General features: G+C 47.7%; 7 non-coding genes across 7 annotated transcripts; all 7 read left to right on the top strand.

Annotated features, from left to right (window-relative positions):
• Nucleotides 1–20,077: 20,077 nt before the first annotated feature.
• On the top strand, nucleotides 20,078–20,151 carry TRNAT-AGU (transfer RNA threonine (anticodon AGU)). The gene has a single exon. It is a non-coding gene; the product is annotated as a tRNA-Thr (tRNA).
• An 84-nt stretch (nucleotides 20,152–20,235) lies between these two features.
• Nucleotides 20,236–20,309, top strand: TRNAT-AGU (transfer RNA threonine (anticodon AGU)). The gene has a single exon. It is a non-coding gene; the product is annotated as a tRNA-Thr (tRNA).
• Nucleotides 20,310–20,393: 84 nt separating this feature from the next.
• Nucleotides 20,394–20,467, top strand: TRNAT-AGU (transfer RNA threonine (anticodon AGU)). The gene has a single exon. It is a non-coding gene; the product is annotated as a tRNA-Thr (tRNA).
• An 83-nt stretch (nucleotides 20,468–20,550) lies between these two features.
• On the top strand, nucleotides 20,551–20,624 carry TRNAT-AGU (transfer RNA threonine (anticodon AGU)). The gene has a single exon. It is a non-coding gene; the product is annotated as a tRNA-Thr (tRNA).
• An 84-nt stretch (nucleotides 20,625–20,708) lies between these two features.
• Nucleotides 20,709–20,782, top strand: TRNAT-AGU (transfer RNA threonine (anticodon AGU)). Its single transcript has one exon. It is a non-coding gene; the product is annotated as a tRNA-Thr (tRNA).
• An 83-nt stretch (nucleotides 20,783–20,865) lies between these two features.
• Nucleotides 20,866–20,939, top strand: TRNAT-AGU (transfer RNA threonine (anticodon AGU)). The gene has a single exon. It is a non-coding gene; the product is annotated as a tRNA-Thr (tRNA).
• An 83-nt stretch (nucleotides 20,940–21,022) lies between these two features.
• Nucleotides 21,023–21,096, top strand: TRNAT-AGU (transfer RNA threonine (anticodon AGU)). Its single transcript has one exon. It is a non-coding gene; the product is annotated as a tRNA-Thr (tRNA).
• The last annotated feature ends 25 nt before the right edge of the window (nucleotides 21,097–21,121 follow it).

The following is a 21,121-nucleotide window of genomic DNA, read 5'->3' as shown; positions in this document are numbered from 1 at the left end:
CCGCCATGATCGCTTGGTGTTCTACGCGATCAAAGGCCTTGGACAAGTCCAGGGCCAAGACGGCTTTAGTATGAGCGGGGATGAGAGGGTCAAAGATGTCGTGCGTCAATTGAAGCATTGCATCTTGGGCGGAGAGACCTGGGCGGAAGCCCACCATGCTGTGCGGATATAGGTTGTGGTCATGCATATGCTGATTGAGTCTGTTTAAAGCAACATGCTCCAGAAGCTTCCCGAGACATGATGTGAGTGATATGGGGCGGAGGTTTGATATGGTGTGGGGTTTGTTCTGTTTCGCGATGAAGATAATTTTGGCATGGCGCCAGGACTGTGGCAGGGTGCCCTCTCTCCAGCATTGATTAAAATATTCTGTAATCTGTGTGATAGATTGATCATCCAGGTTACGGAGCATAGAGTTTGTTATTTTGTCCTTTCCCGGTGCAGAGCTTGTGCGGATGTTTTGCAGGGCCATGCGGACCTCTTGTTCCGAAATATCGGTGTCAAGGGCCTCATTCGCGGCTCCTGTGTAGGGTGGTAGAGGGGGGGAGGTGCCGGGTGCCGTGTGTTCTGTCCGGAGTTGGTCCAGAAGGGTGTCGGGGGAGAGCGTGGAGTTGTGGATGAGGCGTGTGATGTGATGTTGTGATGCTGTGCGCGAGTGTGTGGGGTCAACAAGATGCCGTAGGGGTTGCCATGCGTTCTTGGTAGAGAGGTTGCCAGATATACTGTTGCACACCTGACCCCAGTTGGAACGGCACAGCTCCTCGGCGTGTGCAGCGATTTGTGTGTGTAGCGTGGCCAGTCTTCGTTTTAGCTTTCTGTTATGTTTTTGGCTTTTCCATCTCTCTAGGATGCTGTGGTGTGCCTCCCAGAGGTGGGCTAGGCGCGTGTCCAGTGTTGGGGTGTCGGGTGACGTGGTAATGTGTTGTGTGTGTGCGGTTATATCGTTTAGGAGAGATGCGACCCACTGATGAATATCTTGTATCGGGGTGTCTGGGTGTTCTTGTCGTGCGGACCGGATTGCATCCCATTTGATAAGATTGTGGGTGAGGAGTCGAGGGCTGTGTTGTGTGTGAGGTATTTGGATGGCTATCATGTAATGGTCGCTTCCGAGTGTGTGTTGCGTTCGTGACCACGAGATACCTTTGAGGCAACGGCTAAGTGTAAGGTCCGGACTAGTATCCATGGTTACACTGTTGCCAATGCGGGTTGGTGTGTGAAAGTTGTTGTGTGTAGTAAGGCGCAGGTCTTGGACAGTAGTCCAAAGCCTGCGACCCCGTGCTGTGGTGTACCGATAACCCCAGTCTGTATGCTGAGAGTTAAGGTCGCCTCCTATGAGTAGGGGATTTCGGCCCGCGATGCTATTAATTTTATGGAGTAGAGTATCGAGAGTGGTCATAGCTTGGCGTGGGGTGTGGTATATGTTGGCAATAAAGATCGGAGGTGTATTAAGTTTCGTGGGGATGATTTCAATGAGGACACACGGAGTGGCGGAGGTGATTGTGTGTTCTTGGTAGGTAATAGTGCGATGTATCAGTGTGGATACCCGAGGGTTGGCGGTGGTGTCTGAGTGTACTGCGTGGTAACTGGGAAGGTTGGCTTGGTGTTGTGTGTCCTGTAACAAAAGGATCTTGGGTATGGCAGGGAGGGTAGGTATTAAGAGCTGCAGCGGCGCGCGCTTGCCCCGAAAGCCGCGGCAGTTCCATTGAATTAGTGATAGGTGGGTAGAATTATCCCGGCCCGCCATATTGGAGCGTGGGTGGGGCGAGGATAGGTTCTCGTGGGGGTAGTGGAATAGGAGGAGTAGGTAGGTGTAGGATGGAGGTAGGGGAAACCTCCTGTGAAGAGCTGGTACTTGTTTCTAGCCTCTGAAGGCGCGTCTCAAATTGTGCAAAAGTACGTTCGAGAGTTAGGCTTAAGCGTGTGAAAAGTGTGTCCATCTGTTGCTCAAGGCGAGAAGATAGCTGTTCGGCGAGTGTTGTGAACTTGGTTTCGAGGCGCGTCTCCAGAGCTACCAATTTGGCGTCAAATTTGGATTCCAAGTCTTTGAGATCAGCCTGATAATCGGCATGCGAGTCCGATGTGCGTTTCTTTTTATGGGGGGGGGGGGGGTGAGGCGGGTATGGCTGGTGCGGTGGGTGATTCTACAGTGGGTGGGAGGATTCGCTCTGGGGAGGGATGCTGGGGTGTGGAGGGGGGAACGGGGTTGTGTGTTAAAAGTGTTGTGAGGCGGCTTACCTCCACACGCAGAGCCCGAAGCTCCTGGTCGCGGGGGTCCGGGGTATGCGGGGTGTTGCTTGCCAGTTTTGTGTTCACGTTGGGCGTCTTCAGCTTGTCCGCCCATGTCGGTCGGTCCGAGCTCTTAGAGCGCCCTGTTTGTTGGCCGGCAGATGGTTCCGGGCGTTCGGATCCTGTACTGCGCGGTGAGTGGTGGTCGTCTTGTCGCCGGGATCGTGCTTCGCGTTCGGGGGTAGGCTTCGTTGTCCTGTGGAGGTGGCGGTGCTCGCATTCCCGGGTTCCGGACAAGTGCGGGCCTTGGCAAATGATGCAGACGGGAGTGCATGTTGGATTTGGTTCCTTCGGGTGTGACTCACCGCATCTGGGGCACTTGTGTGTCCTAGGTTGGATACAGACATCCGTGCGGTGGCCTATGGTCCGGCAGTTGCTACAGGTCTCAACCCTTGGTGTGTAAGGCGTGCACAGATGCAGTCCTCCGCCATAAACAATTTTTCGGGGGACGATGGCTTGACCGAAGGTGATAAGTATCGAGCGTGTGAGTCCCATCCGTCGAGCATCTAGTATAGTAGCGTAGGGGTTGCGGGCGATCAAGTCTGCTAGAAGCTCTTGCGGCGATTCTTTCCAGTAGGCATTCGTGATAACTCCCCTAACTGAGCCATCAGGGGGTGCGATATATGCCGCCATGGCATACTCACGTTGGTCGTAGATGATGTGCTGGAGTTGCACAAGCTTGAGAGCGTCATCTTGATTCGCCGCAGACACTATGCAGGTGTTATTGACCGGGTGAATTCGAAGTGTCAGCGTAGATGGGTCGGTCAGTGAAGCGGCCTGCATGAGAGCGGTGAGGAGGTAGCGTGGCTGGAGCATCGTCAGGTCAAGGCCTCCCTGGGAGCGGAAGACGACTTTATATTCGTCTGGGGGAAGAGCCGGCAGTTTCTTGATCTTTTGTGCAGCTGTACGGAGCACGCGTAGCTGCGTCGAGGAGCTGTGTGGTGCGGGAGTTGTGGCGGTATCCCGCGTTTCCCGCGACTGACTCTGCGATTCCCGACCGGTAGGATCGGCGCTTGGACCTTGGGTCGCTTTTCTGGTTTTCCGGTGATTCGCCTGTGTTCTCAGGACTTGGGTCCAGTCCCGAGGGTCATACTGGCTCGGGTCCATGTCGGTACCTTGCACCTGAACCTCCATGCTGTATGAAGGCGTTGGTGTAGTCGTGCGCACTCGAGATAGCAGCGACCGGCAGTTTTCGCCGTCGCGGCGGCCGAGCGTCTCGCCGGAGCTGGGGAGCCGGAGTCTCGCCACCGGGAGCTTCCAAGCGTACGTACGGAGCGCGTAGACGATCTGTGCGTCGCAGTCGACCGTGAGCGAATGCATGCGACACGTGGCAGAGGCTGTCGTAAACACAGGGGCCGGCAACAAGTGGGTCCATTTTGCGAAGGCCGCCGAGGAAAAGGCAGGCCTTAAAGGAGGGTTCCCTTCGGTGCGCTGCTTTTCCCGGCGTCATCGAATGCGTGGACGACAGCTCCATTGCCATTATCGCAACGAAGGGTGAGCGTAAGGCCACATTAATGTGCCGCAAGGGATACTACGCCCTCAATTGCACGTTCGTAGGTATAGGTCACGTTTTCTAGTGCCGTTTCTCTTTATTTTTGGCGCTTATGTTGCACTTGTCAACGCAGACTTTCTCCGTTCACATTTTCCTCATATTTGCGACGCGGACATGAGGATCCTGGCCGTGGATTGTATGCGACCGGGGTCGGACCACAACTCGTTTGTCTAGAGGACGACGTGGCTGCGCCGTCGGTTCCAAGCGGAGCACATCGCCAATCCCAGGAAATACCTGCTCGGTGAGGCAAAACATGTTTCGTTTAGTCACGCTTCAGTAGCGAATAGAAAGCAATGTCCGCCCCAATACAAAATTTTGGCTGAGTAGCAAACACATGAGTAATTGCCTGCCTGGAGTAGGAAAAATCAAACTAATTAGTGTTCCCAAATACAATGTTATAAGTGTTGGCTAAGTTACGAGCATGCTACCAATTGCTTGCCAGGAGCAGAATAAATCAAAACGTATATTATTGCTACTAATGTACCCAGTACCTGCAAGAAGCAGAAGAAATGTGTCAGAGCGGATATGCCCAACTCATGATTTTACACGGACTGACGACAGTAATCTCTAGATTCTTCAACCTCAGAACTCTAAAATTGTTGAATGACGCTGTACCTTTGCTCAGTCGTCAACCTGCCTCTCGTCAGAGGAGTACTCAATGCACTTTTATCTTCCATCTTCATGCAGATGACGGTGGCTACCCCTTGGAGCCATGGCTCCTGACACTGAAACTTTGCCGCCTTCCGATGCAAAACACCGACGGAAGTACAACACAGCACATGTCGCTAGGCGTGGTGGAGAGGTGTATTTGGCTCTTAAAGAGTCATTTCCGCTGTCTGCAGCGGTACCGCGCCCCTGATCTAGGAGCCGGAATGGTCGGCCAGCATTGTCGCATCATGTGCTGTGTTGCACAATGTTTGGCTTACTGAACGCGATACAGAATATGAGGTTGAAAGCGATGACTACAGCAGGAGGCAGCAGTAGTAGCGGACATGAGATTAATGGCGACCCCATACCACACTTTCTGAACCGAAACAAGAGGTCCCGAATGAATTAATTGAGTGTGCAGGCTGTCCAATACACGGTTATTGGCATGTTCGACATAACTGGTATTCAACACATGCGGGACTTAAGCAGTGTGCGGCGGCAGTTGCGACGTCAACAGCAGCGTGAGCATTGCTAGGTGCGTACAAGCTGTTCTAGTGTAAGCAAGATGTAGTGGTCTAACAGATACGAAATAATTTTATATTGTTAAATTGCTGACAAGATAGTTTCCGTACTCAGTTGCAGTTGATGTCTACATAATTCAAATCTTATGATTTGTCGAGGAATGTAAAAGTTGTTTAGTGAAGGGTTATGTAGAGTTTATATTTATAGTAAGTAAAACAGAATATTTAGTAAAATTATGTAAGATGGAAAGCGAAAGAAACTTCTGTTTTTAAAAGCGCATTTGCCACGATTTGCTTGCTGCTGCTGTCTTTATCGTGATGGCCTGTGTGCCATGAATGTAGCCTGCAGTTTTGTTTTGCAGCTTTTTTTTTTCTTAATGGTGTTGCTGACAGTTCTCTAGTCCCTTTGTGCAATGAAGGACATGAGAGTTTGTCCCCTCCCTTTATACTCGGGCAGAAAAGCTCACAGAGACCAGAATGCCCAGCGCACGTCACACCTGCTCCATCGAACGCGCTGTTCCATGTGGACCTCCTAGGTCGTTCACCATTTTGTATCACGACAAGCGAAACGTTTCTTTCGAGTAATAAAAATGCTATCAAATTGTCATCCAACATGTCAAACGCTGTAGCTCCCGTGAAGTCTATTCACGCATGAGCTGTTGGTAGGTTTCAACAAAGTGCCCTCACTTGTAAATAGCAGAACTGGGTAACCCAGCTATTGCACATATAAATTTTTGCAGTGCAAGCCAGCACTGCAAATGTAGTAGTGATGTGTAAATGCAAGCATTAAACAAAACTGCAGCTTTCTTTATCATTTCAACCTTCAATATACAGGCCTTTTTTAATGTAAAACGTGTTTATGTACATATTATCATGTGCAACAGCATCTTCGTTAAAGAAATGTGAGAATCATCAGAAGTGCTGCATTAGTAGAGACATATGCTGCGTATCACAGAGACATGTCACAATAAATACTCCATTACCTTCTGCGTGCATCTATAAAAATCACAGATAAATGCACCATAAGATATCTCAGGTAGCGGCACGGGCAGTTTAAGAAAACTTGTAAACCCCGCAGTTACACGGAAGCAGCATCCGGTTTCAATCATACCAAAAGATGTGCAAATGCATGAATCATCACGCTGCAGCAGAACAATATTTATTATAGCCTAATGTACATATACATCACTACATGTGAAATCCAGGGAAAAGACGGGGAATGCGGGAGATGGAAATTCAAGACGATGAACAAAATGTGAACAAGGTGAATGCAGGAGCCAACGTTTCGACAACTGGACTTCCACCTTGTTTCACCTGCTTTCACCTTGTTCACGTTTCACTACATGTGAAAGCAACATGCCGTTGTGGAGTTATACACTTACAAAAAAAAGCCATAATATCATACTTTTACGTTAACAAAGCGAATCTGCTTTATAAATATTGCCAACGAACTGCGCTGCAAGAGCTACACATGAACCAGAACCTGCACCCAAACAACAGCGAATGAAAACAAATAATATGACAATGCAAGAGTTGCACATAAGCAAAAAAATGACAAGTTGACTTAAACATTATGCCAGCAAACAGAACTGCAATGTAAAAAAAAAAAATAAGAAAAGAACTACGCAGTCCACAGTGTACACTAAAGCAACAAAAACAGTGATAAAACCATTAACTAAGTAAACACTGTAAGGAAAGAATAAAGCATGATTCAGCCGTTGACAAAGGCTAATATCAAACGGAGATGTGTAACTACAGTCTACCTCAGAAACAGTCACAAACAACGAATTAAGTCTTGTTCAAAAATCACTGAAATACTCATATAAACGTGATATAGGACAAGAAATGACATCTATGATATTACGTTTAGGCGTGTTTAACAGGCGTGGTAAGCGATAGTGTAACATTTGAAGAGCATAGTTTGTGCGAGGATGCGGCACATACCAGTGTTCAGGTGACCGTGTACTGTATTCTGTACTGTTCCCAATTAATTGCCCTACCGAAGTAATCCATGACTGGTTTTGTTTTACTTCTTTATGATAGGCTAGTAACAGCCCGAACTCTTAACAGAGAATGCAGTGTGAATAATTTTAACTGTTTGAATAGAGGTGCAGTGTGAGCGTCTACTGGAGCATTACAGATGCTACGTATTACCTTTTTTTGAAGCAACAATAACCGGTTTATGTTTGTATGAGACGTCATAATCCTCACGAGACAGCAGTAGACTGTGTGAATCAGGAAGAGGGCGTTGTACAACATAAGTTTCACCTTACGTGGCAGCGGTCTTAAACTGAAGAGAGCCCCAGCGACTTGCGCAAGTTTTCCTCCAAGGAAGTCCATGTGATCAGTCCATAACATATGGCTGTCGAAAAACACACCTAGCGTCTTGGCAGACCGAACAAGCTCAATTCTTGAAGAACCTATTATAATGTCGGTCTCTAAGTTTACACCTTTATTTTTTGGTTGAAATAAAATAGCTTTTGTTTTGTCGGTGTTAATGTTTTGTTGAGGCAAGACGTATTCAAAGAACAATTACAGTGCCGCCTCGTGTTCATAATGACATGCCAACAAGCAGGTGCCTAGCAATTTCAGCGTCACAGTCGGAATGCCCGAACCACCAGGATTTCTGGTACTAGTGCAGGTGAGCCTGATGGTGAGGACAATCCCATTGCTGCAGTATCACTTCAAGCACAAACTCATGCTGCATGTTCTGTGCTATGTGCGGTTGCATTAAAGCGTGATATAAACAATAATTTGTTGTAAGTCAGCAATAATCGGGCTTCGTATCATCATTACTACATCAGCAAATTTGTTAAAGTAAATAAGAAGAAAAAATGTGACATCAAATTCCTTGCTTATGCTTCTTTACTTCTCACGAGAGAACTGAGAAGGGTGAGGGGCCTGGCTGGCGCCACAAACAAGTGCAGCCAGTAGCTGCTGAAGCAGGCATCGGGGGCTCTCGCGTGGCCGGCGCTCCATTTCGAGGCTCTGCGGCCGGACTTCCCGCAAACCCCACACATCTTGGACCAGCTTGCTACGACCAGCAATTGCTACGAACGGGTGGATGTCTGATTTTCCCTCTATTCATTACTTCTCTCCACCTTGCTGGTTTCCGCAGAACTACTACGTCAAACACTTGCCTTTGCTTCGTGTTGGCGACAAATTCGACTTCGTCCTGCCATCTACTAGCCGCCTGGTTAGCTCAGATGGTAGAACGGCTGCCCCGGGAAGGCGGTGGTCCCGGGTTCGAGTCCCAGACCAGGACGAATTTTTCTTCAACTATGAGGCGTTTCTTTCGAGGAACCCGTATGGGTTTCCATTGTAGCAATTACTACGAAGGGACGGATGTCTCATTTTCCCTTTATTCCTATTGAAAGGTGCTTAGCGCCTTGTCAGTTCTCGAGCCACTACGTTCCAAATTTGGTCTTCGGGCCCTCGGGCGTTATGAATAATTCTTGTTAGCTCTTCCTAAAAAAAGGGTCACACATCATGAAACACAGGCAGCGAAATGCACACAATGCAAGCATTACACGAGCAATACTTACTCACATCACTTTTGCATTTCACGGCTCCCGGAAGAAGCGTCTGAAATGCTTCGCCGAAGAAAGTACACTGCTGTGGATCGCAGTTTCATGCGCTGCATTACAAACTAGCGTACACGCTCGAGGATCAGCTGTACGGTTTCAAAAGAGGTCGCCATTTTTCCTGCGCTCAATGACATGGGTCGGATGCAGATTCGACAAATATGTCGATATGGCTTGAAACATTTCAGCACTTCCGTTTGCTTTCTTTTTTTCTTAAGGTGCGGTGGCTCTTGCGTTGGGAGGTTGTAAAACAATTTTTTTTTGCGTAGAATGGAACTCCCCTTATAATAAATGTCCTTTTACAAAATAAATTTGCTTTACAGCCCCAGAAATAGAGAAAGGAACACGAAAGAAACATTAGGCCAAAGAAGGGAGCCTTTGATTGGACTATCCAAAAAACGTCGCGCGTACGCACCGACCATTTCCAAAAGCATTGATGTCCTGCGCAAAGGCATTGGCGTGAAAAAAGTCCGTTCTACAAAATGGAACCCCAGAATACTAAATGGAACGGAACGCAGAACCCATGTACTCGGCACAATAAACTACAATCTGTATTTCTCCTAGTGTCCCGTTCAACTTGAGTCAAACTTCAAAAATATGCCAATGCGCCGCAGCTGAACAAAACCAAAGTAATGTTGTTTGCTGCCGCTTGGAGATACTCAGATAATTTCTTTCATTCGCCTAATTACGTAATTATTCTTAACTATTTTAGCAACATCTCGAATATTATAATTACTTCAAACGTGTCCAATACAACATTGAAGAGCAGCATGAAAAACTCCCGGTACAACTCTCCGTTCCTCAATATGTGCTACATGAATATAGCTTTTCTAAGCTTGAAAGCAGCCCGCGGATACGCGAAAATTTCGCGAGACTGGCTGTTCGAGACACAGTGTTACCCTCACCCCCCCCCCCCCCTTTTTTTCCACGGGTACGGTTTAGCGCGAGTGTCGCTAAACATTGTCGTGTGCCAGTCTGAAAATGCCACAAACGGCAAAGCGCACTCGCTTAGTGCGGCTAAATTTGCCTGTCTGACAATGGTATGTTGTATAGGCTTCCTGAACAATGACAGTTGTTATGCAACAGTGAAACGCAGCAATTGCCCGACAAGATTTCTACTGAAAGCAACGTAGTAAACATAAGTCAAAATACAACACTGAAGGTTCCGATTGCAAACTTTAAGGTGAGAAGCTCTTAACGAAGATTGTCAGGAGTCTTGTCCTGCGCCTTCCCGCGTAGGAAACCGCTGTTCGAACGTGACGTTCTTCTTTTTTTTTTTTTTTACTTTTCTTTCGTGACGGTTTTGCCGCCCAGAAACGCTTCCAGAAAGGTACTCCTGCACAGTTCAAAAACTATAGTGTTGCGAATACGAGGTACACGAGAGGCGCTCAGGGCAAAAAGCAACAACGCTCGAGCGCGAGTGCTGCTGTCGCAATCACGACACGTCGTTTTCTTTTAGTCGGACCCTCGGTAGCTGCTTTCATGAGGCCGGGCCTATTTCTTTTTTTACCAAGTCCATGTGTCAACGCAACGTTATTTGACGTTGACATGAGACGCTCGAGGTTGGGGGCCATGACATGGCCGCTGGATCCCACTACAGCCCGTCTGAAGGCTGTTTCACATGGCGCGATTGGGGCGAAAAAGATCGCTGTGCCGCGCACGTCGCAGAGCTAATTTCGTTGACAGCTTTCACATGCGTTTGCGGCAGCGCGATTTCCGTCGCAGCGATGCGCAAGGTTGCCTCCTGCTCACGAAGTATCCATTCCAGCATCGTTAAATAAAAACAATATGGAAACTAGCCAAATATTCGAATTTGCCTATTATTATTCGATGATAGAATAGGTACACCATTTTTTAACGTTTAAAGGCGTTGAGGCTTTACGACAGCTTGCAGATACAGTGAGTGAGGTGCTGCTCAACACCGCAAGTATGAGCGTGCGGCTTGTGCGGCGTCGGTGGGGTGGTTCCGTTTAGTACACTCTAGTTTCGTTGTTACTATGGAAGCCACAACTTTTTTTCCTGGATGAGCATTTGCTTTTGCAGAAGAACAAGCTACTATTGCGTGTGCATGTATGAGCAGCTGGCGCAATTTGTAGTGATGACGAAGTTGAAGACGGTGGCGATCAAGTGGGTACGTGCCTTATGTTGGAGCGGCGTCCTTCTCCCGACCTGGATAGCGTGCAGCTTCTCCTTTTAAACGAATTGTGTAAGCGGAAGGAAAAAAAAAATCTTCATGAAGCTCCTAAGCCACAAACACTGGTGGGTACGCCCTAAACGTAGCTAATACTAGCGCGCGACATTACTCCACAGAGCTACCAACGCGCGGTAAAACAGGAAACTGCCTATTTTGACAGCGCTTTGTTTCGTCACACACATTGCCCCTCCCACATCGCACCGCTCGCTGCGACTGAGTGACAGCGCGTCCAACTTGTTGCAGTCCAGTCGTGGAGGGCACACAACGTCGCGGTGGTCGCCGAGCGACGGAATTCGCTATGTCGCCGACTGAAAATCGTGCCATCTGAAACAGTCTTGACGCGGCAGGCCGCACTTTCTTCTTTATATATATATATATATATATATATATATGTGTGTGTGTGTGTGTGTGTGTGTGTGTGTGTGTGTGTGTGTGTGTGTGTGTGTGTGTGTGTGTGTGTGTGTGTGTGTGTGTGTGTGTGTGTGTGTATGTATAGTGGCCGTGCCAGTGTATATCATTATCATGGGGACATTGAGAGTGGGAACATCGATATTGCTGGGAACATTGTGCTAACTGCCGGTCTCTATACTTTGGCGTACAAGCTCTGCTGCTGTCAACAGCCGGATCGTTCCTTTCAAACGCCACCAGTGCATTTCACGCAACAAGAGTTTCAACTAAAGCTATCAGCATATACAGGGTGTCCCATGTCACTTGAGCCAAACATTAAGAATACGCAAATGCCACCAAGCTGCACAAAATCATGCTAATGTTGTTTGCCGTCACTTGGAGATACTCAGATTTTTTCAGTATGTCTAATTAGATAGCTAGTCAGTTAATTAACCAACTTCTCAAATATCATATTACTTGAAAACTGTCAATGAGAAAATTGTAGAGCAACATGAGAAAGCTCCCGTGACAGCTTTCTATTGCTCGATACGTTTTACATAAAATTGTATCTCGAAGCATGAAAGAAGCCCGCGACGCACACAAATTGCCGTGTGACTGGCCACTCGACGCACTTTGCGTGTATTCGCGGGCTTCTTTCACGCTCTGAAAAACACATTTATCTCACGCTCAATGTAATCAGTGCTACTCTCTCTGAATGTAAAATGAAGCGACCTCGGAGAGCGTTTGATTAGACTTTTTAAATAACGCGGCCGGTTACCGCCCGATGCTTGCTTCGACGAGTGCTTAAGTTCGACGTCAGGAGACTGGAACAAAAACAGACTGCAATAATTTTATGTTATAGGGCCCCACATTGCCCGCATAGTTAAACGCTCCGTGACCCACAGAAAAAGGCTCATGGCCGATTTGTATGTCATGACCCACAGTTTGAGAGACACTGCACCACTCAATTGTTGGTAATTGTCTCGCATTTCGACGGAGCACAAAGTGTTAGTGTACATGGTTAATAAACCCTGTTAACATGAATCTACAGCAAGCATGCCAATGGTGAGTAGTATTCGTAGGACTAAGGTCATTCTTTAGCTTTTCAATACACCGCTCACTCTGCGGCTCCATATTGCTCCATCTGTCACATTGGGCCTTACGTCCTCGCTGGTCAGAAACCGCACCTTATTATCCTCTTTGCCTCAGAACCAAACCACCAGAGGAGCAGCCGCATTACACTCACTCTTACTACCACGTGTTGTAATGCACCATGGCGCTGCTGAAAGGTAAGTTCCTCTATACCGACTACGTCACAGAATTCTGCACACCATTTCGACAATGAATCGTCATATCTGAATATTTTGCTACACTGCAGGCCTTCACATCAACCAGCCTTGTCTGTACGTATTGCCAATGTAAGCGAGAGTGCTGACAGTAGAAAAGGTATCGGACATCATATTTCGTCGAACTGTCTACCTTTGAGTATTAGCAATCCATCAGAAAACCCATAACAGAGAAAATGTTGATAGTAACAAAAAAATGTAATTGATAAGAACTTATCTCCCTTCAAAGAACACGAAAACCTACGCGTAGCATAAATTAAATATTGGCTAGTCATGAATATCGGGCCGCAAAGCGCTAGCTCATTCGAAAATACGCGACACAAAGCATTTTTAGCATCGGAACAGAAATAAGGAATTCTGATGAAATTGCCCTTGAGGAACTAGAGCAAGGACATTAGAAGACGCCAAGAACGCAGGATCGCGTAAATAATTTTATTGGCATAAAGAACCGCTAAAAAAAAAGAATATTGCGACGTACGATTCAGTTGGCTGCAACTTGTCGCTGTCGTCAGTGTGTGTCGTGTACTTTGCGTGATGTCGCTTTTTTGCGCCACGAAAGAAATATATAGCTGTCGCTCACTCCGACTGGAAGGTCTCTTCTCTGCTGTCACTCGCGGTAAAATCTCTAAAAGCCGATGCCAAGGCGCCCCGATGCGCGATAACGCAGGAAAAGGCGGCCCACTTCCCTTCATATTTTCACCTGCACTTGTGCTCTACCCCTTAAAACACCATCTTCGTTCTCTCGTGCTTTCTGCGTATTCCTGTTTAAAATATATTGACCATTCTCACGCTTATAGGGGAATCAGTTATCAGAGGAGCTTTCTTCGATATTGTACTTCAATTCGCCTCTCTTCGCTTCTATGTAGCTCAACTCTCCTCGCTCAATAAAAATTATCAATGCCCGCTCTGGTTCCATTGCGGCCGTTGTTTATTTTGCCTTTCACAATAAAACCAATTTTGTTCACTTCTTTCTGCACACTCGGTTGCTACTGTTGCTAAATTATTCCTTTCTGCGCAGCTAATATGTTTCATTTCCGCTCAATGAATTCTTAGTTTCCCTGTCATACTCCGCTCCTCGCTAAATGTGCGCCACGGTGTTTTTCTATTGATTTCACTCGTTTCCGCAAACTCGGCTGCTTTTGCTGTGAACTTAGTCACTTATCCCTAGCCGACTTCCATGTCTGTTGCCGACTTGTTCACCTCTTGCTCGGCTTGTGTATTCGAGCACTTACTCAGAGTCGACGTTCACATTCCGGGAGGTTGACCAAGATTTTTCACCAGGTGCCCAGTCACACACACTCACTTGAACATAGAAAGTGGCCGAAGTTGCATAATCGGCAAGGCAGCGGCAGCTAGCACCTGCAGAGTTGAAGGGAATGTGGACAGGAAAACTTTCTGGTAAGAACACCTGCTAAAAAGGTTGCTCTCTGAGTGACAATACGAAGTTGCGGAGGTAGTGCATATGCGAAAATGTGATGCATAAAAAAGCTAGCACCGAACACCAACAAAACAAAAAAAATATCTGACAGGCAATAAATTTTGTGACTGAAGGAGCCCCCATGCAATCGTCTGTATAGCTTTCGCTTAGATTTCAAGACCTGTTTTGATCTGTACAAGCATGCGCTAATTTGTCCAATGATTCTTGCTTTGTGAAGCTGCTATAAAATCACTACACATATCTTGTTACACCAGATTAAGTTCACGACGTCTGCATATTTAATTTCTTGTGCCACCATTGCCTTCAGCTTTTAATTTAAATCCCAGATATTGTCGATACCATTATTATCCAGAATCTGTCCAATATTATCAAATCATCAATTAATTACCTTTGGAAACTAATGCAGAGGCGCATCGTTAGATTCTGCCGCTCTTACATGTCCTTCACCTCGGCTTACAAACACCCCTTATGAGAATAAATGCATTGCTGTAACTGAAGCAGCAGACATTTCCAATAAATAATTATCTGTTAAATAGAATTAATACTACTCGCAATTTCAGCTTCCGGACTGCTTTTTCGAGTTTGGTGCCTGGTTCACGAGCGAAACATAGGCAGGTAATATGAATATTGCGCTAACTAGTCGATGCACGTCGCTCGTTGTCTATAATGGGGACGACCATCGTTTATCTAAACACAAGCAAATACTTGTGGGGTAAAGCACTTTCGCAAGGGCGGCTAAAAGGGCATGTTGGTGATGTTGCATCTTTGGCTAGCAGCGCGACGATCTACATGAAAAGTGAAGAAAGTAGCAGGAAAGAGCGCTGTGAGCTCTTTCCTAATTTTTACTTCACTTTTAATCGTCGCGCTCCTAACGAAAGTACAACACCTTGTTACCGGAGTTAGGGCAATCTACATTTGAACGAATGCGACAAAATCTCGATTTCGCTGAATTTGTGCGTCCTTCAAGTCCTTGATTTTATCTCCTTGATCGAGCAGATTAAGCAAAATATTTAGCGATAATGTAACGGTAAATTTTAATTTAACAAAGAGCCATCAACTGGCCTGTCACAATGCTCTCCCTGTGACGCCGCCTTTTGTATAAGCATTCCTATAGCCTGCTCGTAGCTACGGCTTTTCATCTATAGGAACTTCTTTAAATCTTGAAGCCGCCCGCGAGATCCGGTATTGCAACCTGCAAGGAGCCGCCGTCGTCGTGAGCTGAAAGCCAATGATACGAATAAATTGGGTCGATCGGCTATCTACGAGCCTACATAGACACGCAGTCACGCAGTCACTTTAGGCCGCGGAAACAGGCTAAACGACGACAAGGATTATGCTTTTATTTTGCCGCAACTGCCCAAAGGTCAATTGGTGATTAATACCGTCTTTTTGCACGGTGATGTACGTGCGAGACCGTACAAGGTGGAAGATTTCCGGGACGCCCTTCTGCCGACGGGCTTGCTGCCTGATGTGGTATGCATAGGGGCGTACCAGATCAACCACGTCTGGGCAGTGACCTTCAGCGATGCGAGTGCCACAAAAAGGCTTCTGGACCTCAAGGAACTCCAAGTGAAGGGACGACGGTGCGTCATCGTTGACCCGCAGGATCAACAGGTGAAGCTAAGGCTTCACTGGCTGCTTTACGGTGTTGCCGACGAGGACGTCCGGACGGCATTCGCGGCTTTCGGCAAGGTGGAGGAGGTGAGCCGGGAGCGGTGGCGAGTCGAAGGCATGGGAGCGAAGACCTCAACCACCAGGACCGTCATTTTGAAATTGAAAAGCGGCATGAAAGTGGAGGATCTGCCCCATCAGATCCGCGTCGGCGGAGAGTTGGCCTTGGTCGTCGTGCCCGGTCGACCAATGCAGTGCCTGCGCTGCCACGGCACGGGACACGTCCGCCGTGAGTGCAGAGTCCCCCGCTGTTCTCTATGCAGACGTTTCGGCCACGTCGACGCTGACTGCGTAAGATCTTATGCCACCGTAACAGGCCCAGTAACTTGTGACGTTGCGGCAGAGCACGTCATGGACGTGGCCGAGGCGGAGGACGCTGCTAAAGGAACTCTGGACACGGTCCCGACAGCGACAGCCAGTGGAACGACGAGTTTGGCCGTAGACAGCAGGGTGGCTGAGACTACCGTGAAGCCGAGTGGGACGGTGCAGGGCGCGACCGCTGAGGGCCAGCCTACGCGGAGCAGTAGTGAGGACCCGCCCGACAACGATGCGACGGCAATGCAGCAGGAGGAGGCCGTCCTCGACGGCGACCGGACTTCGACTCTTGGTGCGCCAGTCAAGCGCCCCCATGACCAGACTAAGGACCGCAACGACGGCGCGACCAGCACCAGCGAAGGGCCGCCGACAAAGACACCTCTTGGGAGGCGCACGAGCTTGAAACCAAAGCCGAATGTCCCACCTGAGAGAAAGCCTGCGGACAAAGTGCCGCCCACAAACAACGCCGGGAAACCGGGAGGTCCCGGAGGCGGCTAGCCGAGGGCTAGTCGTGAACGGTAAGCACCATGCTCCGGGCCTACTTTTCCCTTTAGCTCAACATGGCTCAGATACCGTCCCTTAATATTGCCACTTTAAATGTGAGAGGGTTGGCGGCTAGTCGTAGGCAAAGTCAAGTCCTGCGGTTGGTCACTGACCACGACGTCGACGTACTAGCCGTCCAGGAAACTAAGGTTGACGGGGAGGAGGAGACCGGGAGCATGGTGCGCCGTTTCACGTCTAGGTATTTTGCGGTGGTAAGCCATGCGTTAGGCACGGCTGGGGGGTGCATTCTTTTTGTGAAGAAACTGCCTGGACTGCAGATTCAAAGTACCTTTTCTTGTCAATCTGGAAGGATTGTTTTTTGCGATATTGTTTTGTGCGAAATTCAGTACCGTGTCATATGCGTATATGCGCCCAATTCAGTAGAAGAGCGTGCCCGTTTCTTTTCGAACCTTTCGCAGTATGTTCGGTGCGATAAGCGCGTTATGCTCTTAGGAGACTTCAATTGCGTAATGAGCGCTAGTGACAGAGCCAATAATGCCGGTGTGCGTGACAGAAGCAGTGAAGTCTTGTCAAAACTAATTAGTGAAAATGAACTAGATGACGTTTTTGATTGTCTGGAAGGGGGGCGTGACGTGACATTTACACGTTTTCAGGGCAGTAGCCATGCGCGGTTGGACCGAATCTACATTTCGCTGGATACAATTCCAAGATGCCACGGTTATTCTGTAGTACCCGTATCGTTCTCAGATCACTGTCTCGTAATATGTAATGTCGGTATAGGGAAACGGAAACATGCGTTTAATTGGGAGATGTGGAAAATGAATGCCTCGTTATTAAATGATGAATCTTTTGTAAAGGCAGTACGGAATGCCATTAATGAAATACGCAAAGATGAAGCTGAAACAATAGCTGAAAAGTGGGAATGTTTCAAACAAAAAGTTAAAATGAAAGCCTTAGAAAGGTCAAGCTGCCTCAAATTTGAGAGGGAATATAAAGAAAAAGGTTTGCGAACACTACTTCAGCAGCTGATAACGATGGAGTGCAGAGAGCCTGGTCTGTACAAAGACGATGTGCGGAGCGTCAAGGAAAAGCTTGAACAGTTCGATAAAGAACGTTATCAAGGTGCCATCGTGCGTGCACGAGCAGATGTATTAGCGGCGGGGGAGACGCCCACAAAAAGGGCGCTTGGACTCGAGAAGGCGCACGGACGGCGAAACCATGTGGATAAGATTTTAATGAACGGGGTTGTTGTTGACGACAACGAAAGCATAGGGCGCGCCTTCTGTCAGTACTACCAGTCGCTCTTTGCATTTCAGGCAGCGAATGTAGAGAGTTTCAAAGCCGATTTTCTTCAGCGGATGCCGAGACTGGGAGATGACGCTAAAGAACGATTGGAAGTCAACATTACCGAGAACGAAGTTGAAAAGGCAATCGGCGATTTGAACTCGGGCAAGTCGCCTGGGCCTGATGGACTCTGTGCGGGGTTATATAAGGCTTTCAATAGAGAACTGGCCCCATTGTTAGCACACGTATTCAATGACGCGTACGAGAAGAAATTATTGCCCCCATCTTTTGGAAAAGCGCACACAATACTAATCCCTAAGAGTGATCAAACAGACAAACTCAGATTCGTGTCATCCTATAGACCGATATCACTAACAAACATTGATTACAAGATCTTTATGAAGATTTTAGCTGCGAGACTTCAAGGCGTCATCAAGGAAATTGTCGGAGACCACCAAACTTGCGGCATCAAGGGACGGTCCATTTTTTCGAACATCCATCAGATGCGGTGCGTGATCGAGTGCTGTGACGTCACCGAGGGTGGCGTAGCAGTTCTTCAGCTCGATTTGGAGAAAGCGTTCGATTGTGTCGCTCACGTTATTTTGTTTGCCATCTTGGATCATGTTAATGTCGGTTCCATCATCAGGGAGGGCGTGGCCTTGGCGTACAAGAATTGCACAACAAGATTAATTGTCAATAAGTCTCTGGGGGCCCCCATTAACATCATGCGTTCAGTACGCCAAGGCTGTCCCCTCAGTCCGCTGTTATTTGCCATATACATAGAAGCAATGTGTGTAGTAATTAACGGAAATGACAAAATACGTGGTTTCAGATTAGCAGGGACAGAGGTGAAGCTGCTCGCATATGCAGATGACATTGCAGTGTGTTGCACAGACAAACCAAGTGTAACGGAAACAGTATCGGCAGTAAAACATTTCTGTGATGTCACGGGTAGTAGAATAAATTGGGGCAAATCGCTAGGCCTCTGGCACGGGAAATGGGAGTCTGCACCGGACAAGTTCGCGAACCTCAACTGGGTCAAAACGCCGACGAGGTATCTGGGCGTTCCTCTCAATAGCTACAATAGTAGCGATGAATATTGGAGGAGCCAAGCCGATGAAATGAAAGAAAAGGCGGACAGATGGAAGGATGTGAAGCTGTCTATTTTTGCAAGGGCGACAGTCTGTAATATGTTTTTTGTCACGAAGTTATATTATGTCATGCAAGCGTTGTATTGCTCGAGAGCAAATGTGCAAAGGCTGCACAGAGTGTTTGCTGTTTTCATCTGGGGGTCAACATGGGAAAGGTGCAGCCGAACAAATTTGTTTAGGAGAGTGAAGAACGGGGGTGTGGGTTTGGTTCATCTTTTTGTTAGACAACTAGTAAACCAATTCTTGTTTTTCCGCGATGTGCGCCATCCTTTTCTGCGCACAGTATGCCAGCTCAGGTTGAGCGGTGCTTTGCCGGCACATGTCGTTAGTACGGCATGCGTTACCGGATCACTTCGTGGCTTCTTTAAGGAAGTGGCCGACAGCGTAAGATTTCTTTCTGTTCGATTTTCAATGGATTACCTTTGCGATGTTAAAAGGAAAAGATTGTATAAAGATGTGTGCGACATTGTTTTTCCAGTGCCGTTATACAGAGCCATTTACAGTGGAGGGCCAGGACTTGATGTACTTAAACGCGTAAAACGCATGGAGGTGCCACCAGGGGTAAAAACGTTTTTTTTTAAGCTTCACACCGGTACGCTCTCAGTGAAGACTTTCATGGAAGAGCGAGGTTGTATCGTACCATGGGGAACGCATTGCTTGATCTGCAAAAAGCAGGAAACCATAGATCACGTTTTCTTGGAATGTTGGGAGGGCTTCTTTTTCTGGGACGTCTTAAAGCGAACCCTGAAAAAAGAGTTACCGGTGGACCCCCAAGGGATAAGGTATCTCACAATTAAGGATGATGACGGGGTTCCATATGATTTCATTATGTTAAACGCTCTCCACTGTATATGGCGGGCTCGTATGGCAGGGTACTATTGTGATCCTGACGCTAGGCCCGCACGCGATTATTTCAGAGAATGTATGTCGCGATTCATAGAAATACAGAAAATGCAACAATGTGTTCCGGAATGGCTGTGGAGGCTAGAACCTCTGACAGCCATGAAGGAATTTTAAGTTGACAACGCCTGTCCAACAGGGACAGACGGCTTTGTTGTACGGTGTGACTCGTTTCTTTCCTTTTTGTTTGTATTGCAATTGTGATACTGTAATGTGTGGAAATTGCACGTTCTGCGGAAAAACCGGTAATAAATAAAAAAAAAAAAAAAAAATAGACACGCAGTCACACTGGCGCCGCTGGCGCCGTGGCTTAGTTGGTTAAAGCGCCTGTCTAGTAAACAGGAGATCGTAAGTTCGAATCTCACCGGTGCCTCAATTCATTTCTTTTGCCGTTTTTCTATAGTTCAAAGGACAATACCGGCGATTGCGTTGAACGCGCAAAGGCGCGTTCTTCGACGGCGCCGTGGCTCAGTTGGTTAAAGCGCCTGTCTAGTAAACAGGAGATCGTGAGTTCGAATCTCACCGGTGCCTCAATTCATTTCTTTTGCCGTTTTTCTATAGTTCACAGGACAATACCGGCGATTGCGTTGAACGCGCAAAGGCGCGTGCTTCGACGGCGCCGTGGCTTAGTTGGTTAAAGCGCCTGTCTAGTAAACAGGAGATCGTGAGTTCGAATCTCACCGGTGCCTCAATTCATTTCTTTTGCCGTTTTCTATAGCTCACAGGACAATACCGGCGATTGCGTTGAACGCGCAAAGGCGCGTTCTTCGACGGCGCCGTGGCTCAGTTGGTTAAAGCGCCTGTCTAGTAAACAGGAGATCGTGAGTTCGAATCTCACCGGTGCCTCAATTCATTTCTTTTGCCGTTTTTCTATAGTTCACAGGACAATACCGGCGATTGCGTTGAACGCGCAAAGGCGCGTTCTTCGACGGCGCCGTGGCTTAGTTGGTTAAAGCGCCTGTCTAGTAAACAGGAGATCGTGAGTTCGAATCTCACCGGTGCCTCGATTCATTTCTTTTGCCGTTTTCTATAGCTCACAGGACAATACCGGCGATTGCGTTGAACGCGCAAAGGCGCGTTCTTCGACGGCGCCGTGGCTTAGTTGGTTAAAGCGCCTGTCTAGTAAACAGGAGATCGTGAGTTCGAATCTCACCGGTGCCTCAATTCATTTCTTTTGCCGTTTTCTATAGTTCACAGGACAATACCGGCGATTGCGTTGAACGCGCAAAGGCGCGTTCTTCGACGGCGCCGTGGCTTAGTTGGTTAAAGCGCCTGTCTAGTAAACAGGAGATCGTGAGTTCGAATCTCACCGGGGCCTCGATTCATTTCTTTTGCCGTTTTTC

The sequence above is a fragment of the Dermacentor andersoni genome, chromosome 6, assembly GCF_023375885.2.
Source record: "Dermacentor andersoni chromosome 6, qqDerAnde1_hic_scaffold, whole genome shotgun sequence".
NCBI classification, from domain to species: domain Eukaryota; kingdom Metazoa; phylum Arthropoda; class Arachnida; order Ixodida; family Ixodidae; genus Dermacentor; species Dermacentor andersoni.
Note: the sequence above shows the minus strand (reverse complement) of the source record. Positions and strands in the feature narration are given on the sequence as shown.